The following is a 4,477-nucleotide window of genomic DNA, read 5'->3' as shown; positions in this document are numbered from 1 at the left end:
ATACTTGCCAGTGATTAGGTTTGTAAATTGCTTTTTTAAAATCAAACTTCTTAGGTTTGCTTGCTCAAACAACACCATCATGGTTAGTGCCCTGTGTTAAAATATGTCTTTAATTTTGTTCTAAATGTTGTTATTCAGAATTTCAAGAAGAATTGCATCAAGCAGCAAAAGATAGTTTTGTTGGATAGTACTATTTCAGCATTCATATGGTAGAATGACCCTTGCTTAAGAAGTTTAAAACATGCTGAAATTAAATGCAGATTACATTTGCAATGTAGGTAATATATAAGAAAAAAAGAATTAATAGTTTTGAAACACCACAGTAATAAACAGATGCAAACAGTATGAATTAGTGATTGTCAGTGGTATGATGTTATGAACAAACAGGAAACCTTCATATCTGACAGTGTCTTTGATATCCAGGAATAACATGAAGTTTATATCCAAGTAATTCTTAGAGCGAATTACTTGAGTTAAATACTACACCATTTCAAAGTATTTCAGAGTGTTATTGCATACACTTTCACAGGAATCTTCCCTATTCAATAATATTTCAACAATGTTTTTTTTTTAACTTTTTTTTTTCTTTTTTAGTTAAAATCAGAAGAATAGTAGAGAACTAACAGAAAAGGATTTTTAAAGTACACAAGATGTAAAATAAACTTTTGGTTTTAGCTGCTTATACTGTCAAAACATATCTCATGCTTCTAGTTGTTTCTGCAGAGAAGAGAGAATAGTTTTGAAAGATTCATTTTTAATGGACAGGTATGATTTTAAAGACTCAGCTATGTAGAGTCAGCCTATCGGAAGTGAAGGGATGGGTGACAGGGAAACTAATATACCAAAAATAAACTCTGTGGAAGCTCTTCTTGTTACTATCTGTATGGAAGCTATTCTTGTTACTATCTCTATACTCTCTCAGTGCAGCATTTGGATTTTATAGACAGAATAAAATTGGTTTCAAATAATAAATAATCAACCCCTTTTCTGATCCTCCATCCAAATTATTGAGAGGTTATGGACAAATTAAACCACTCCATATAACAGATATAAAAATATTTTTTAAGAATAATGGACAAATCTTGTCGTAGCACTGAATCATTTCAAATGCTCCTATTGGCAGCTGTATGGTGTGTAAAAATATGGAGATACAACATCTTACTCCAGCTGTTTTCTCAAACAAAGTGCCCGTTGACTCAGATAAGAAAGCCATTGACTTGCAATAGAAGCCTGTGAAAAAGACATAGAGATGGTAAGCCATCTAAAATAGAGTAGAACTTGCAAAAGAAAACATGAATTATTATTCTGCTAGAGGTGATTAAGGTAGATAGACTAATTATTAACACATCCTAGAACAAACTGAGCAATCCAAAGAAAGTTGTAATGCAGTTCACAAATGATATTACATATGTGAACGCAGATCATGCCAGCTGACTGTGTCTGTAGAAACACCATCTTGTAGCAAAACTGACAAAAAAAAAAAAAAAAGCAAAATCTTACTACTTCAAATACTAAGCATAAGAACAAGCTGCTAAAAGACTGTTTTTTTTTTTTTTTTTTTAATTGGTGAGTATTCTTTCACGGTAAGAGGGCTCTATTAATCTTCCTGAAATTTCTGAAGAGCTACGTAACTCGCCGTTACTATGGCACAGATGTAACTGTGTGGGACTGAATATATACATGATAGGCTTAGCAATGCATAGGAGAAAAGCTTTTGAGAGCTTTTGCATAGACAGTGTTATTCCTCATAAGCACCCTACTGTGTACCTGCAATTACAAGTCTGTCTTACTGAAGAAATGAAATGGAACTATGTTTGAAATGTGTGAACTTAACCACACTACATAGACTCCTCAAAAATATTTTCCCTGACAGGCACACAGCTTTCATCTTCCTTGGCAACTCAGAAACGAATATTTTGGTTCTTTTACCATGTAGGAGAGACATTTTAAATATAACAATGAAAATTTATAAGATGTTCAAGTGACATGCAGCCCCACAATCATTTCAAGTTCAAGACATCACTGCTCAGAAAGACAATCATTTTGTATATGTATTACATAACTTCTATGGAAATTGCCAGTAACTTATGAAACATGAGTGTATGTTCATTTCATCTGAAATTTCTCTACCTTGTGTAAAGTCCTGCTATGAAATGGCACAGTATATAGGCAACTGTATGCAGAAATAGTTGGATTTTCATGGGTCCTGATACACATTCTTCATAGAAAGAAAAAAATTATTAAAGAAAAAGTTAATTATTTTAACTACACAAAAAGCAAAACAGAATCAATTCTCAAAGTTAATTATCCTCTGCTTATTCAACTCACCATTATCTACAAGTTATTTCTATAAATGCTTCTGATGATGCTGTTTGTGGTTATTTGTCCCTGTATATATATATATATGACCATAATATAATTATATAATAAACTCTAAATTTCTTATACTTCCAAAAAATCACTGGCAGTGGTTTGTAGAATTATATTTAAAATAGAACAGCTTATATTTCAGATACTATGAATACATAAACAGTGAAGCATATTTCGAATGAAGTTGATAAATTACACATTTTAAATTATGAATTACTAATTTCTGAGTATCTACCATTAGAGAGACAGAATGTAGCATTTCTTATCTATCTCTTTAAAATTAGAATTCTCTAAATGGGTTCCTTGCCTTGCATACAAAAAAAAAAAAAAAAAAAAGAAAAAAAAAGAAAAAAAAAGGAAAAGAAAAGAAAAAGAAAATTAGACATGCCAGTATAATTCATATTAAAAAAAATGTTTAAACACACAAAATTTATAACAATTTATATATTGATTGTATGTAGCCAAATGAAAGCTATATTCTGCCACCATCAGTTGCAATAATAAAAACAGACTGTGGTGGAGAATATGAAATTACTGCCTATGAAGCTTAATAATCTTAATGTTAATGAAGAATCCTTATAAGCAAGAATGACAGACTTCGATTTTAAGTTATATGCTTGCAAATGTAGTATAAAATTCAAATGAGCACAACTAAGGAAAAATATATTCTCAAAAGTATTAATGGATGAGCCTGAGGCATGTTCTCATAACATGGTCTTATGTTACAAAATATTCAGTTTAATCATTTGAATTAGTTTTCAAGGAAAAAAAAAAAAAACAGTTTTCTATTTTGGATACATCTTTGCCTTAGTCTTGGAAAGTATGACAAAAATAGCCTCTGTCTCACTGAAAATCACTGAAGAACTTATAGTAAAACTAAGATTTTCACAATTAAGGTGTATGGAGATAAAGGACTGAAACTGTGAAAAGAAGACAAGCAATACAACTCCACTGCTTTTATTTGCTCTGAATATCAGATGAAAAAAAAAAGAAAATTATAAGAACAACAAAATGTGTGAAGGGAGAAAAATATCACAGAATCATAGAATCACACAATCCTTATAACTGGAAGGGATTTTTAAAAGCCATCTAGTCCAACTCCCATGCAATGAACAGGGACGTCCACAGCTACATCAGGTTGCTCAGAGCCTGGCCCAGCCTCACCTTGAAAGTCTCCAGAGATGAGGTATCCATTAACTCTCTGGGCAACCTGTTCTTGTGCCTCACCACCTTCAGTGAAAATTACTTTTTTCTTATAACTAACCTTTTTTAGATAGCCAAACTGTGAAGGGCTTTCTTATCTCAAAAGCAAAGTACAATCATGATTCCCTTTGCTTTTGTGGTAAGAAAGCTTTGCAGTTTATGAAATGTGGCTACTGAATATCAGATAGTTTCACCTGGAAGCTTGTAACTCTAAAAGAAAAAATAGTGAATAACTCTTTATGTCTATCATACTTCCTGTTGCTCCAGGCAGCAAGGACACTGGTAAGCATTTTGAAATCTTCTGTTTTTGTTTTGTCTCTGTTGACGGTTTACAGGCTGGATCAGCCCTGTTCCATGACTAGCAGGGAGGAGGGATCCGCAGACCTATGCTTCTGGAAAAGGGAAAACAGAGGACCTGAAATAATTAAAAACAGCAGCAACGATCTGTGGAGAACCAAACTAATTTCCTAAATATGGTATCAGAATGCAAGATAACACACTATAATACAATGTAATTAGAATAGAAGCTAATAAATCAAATATAATGAGAGAGAGTGTCTGAAAGGTGGAAAGGCCTCACTATAATGCTGAGGTGAGACACGCAGTTGGGTCGAGCAGCACGGGCAAAGGAGAGCCAAAAAAACAGACATCAGGTGACCTTGCCAAGGGTTATATCTCCTCTCTGAATGCAAAGCCCCCTTGGGTATGTAGTTTTTTTTCTCTTCTGGATAGGTGCCCGGAACTGGAATATTAACTCTTTAACTCTCAGTGCACTACATGATGTTATGATGCTATGACCAAAAAACATAAAATCATAATAGTCTCAAATGATAATTTTGAAAGACTTTTGATGTTTTTTAGTAATTTGTTAGAGACAGTACATTCTATAGCTTGTAATACAAAG

The 4,477-nt window shown here is 32.8% G+C and overlaps 1 long non-coding RNA gene across 1 annotated transcript; it reads right to left on the bottom strand.

Annotated features, from left to right (window-relative positions):
• Nucleotides 1–593: 593 nt before the first annotated feature.
• Nucleotides 594–3,971, bottom strand: LOC121109735. The gene is made up of 3 exons (XR_005857412.1): nt 3,826–3,971; nt 2,131–2,218; nt 594–1,230 (listed from the first exon to the last, which is right to left on the bottom strand). It is a non-coding gene; the product is annotated as an uncharacterized LOC121109735 (long non-coding RNA).
• Between the last annotated feature and the right edge of the window lie 506 nt (nt 3,972–4,477).

Source organism: Gallus gallus, chromosome 2, assembly GCF_016699485.2.
Source record: "Gallus gallus isolate bGalGal1 chromosome 2, bGalGal1.mat.broiler.GRCg7b, whole genome shotgun sequence".
Lineage (NCBI taxonomy): Eukaryota > Metazoa > Chordata > Aves > Galliformes > Phasianidae > Gallus > Gallus gallus.
The sequence above is the reverse complement of the archived record's forward strand: the minus strand, read 5'-3'. Positions and strand labels throughout refer to the sequence as shown.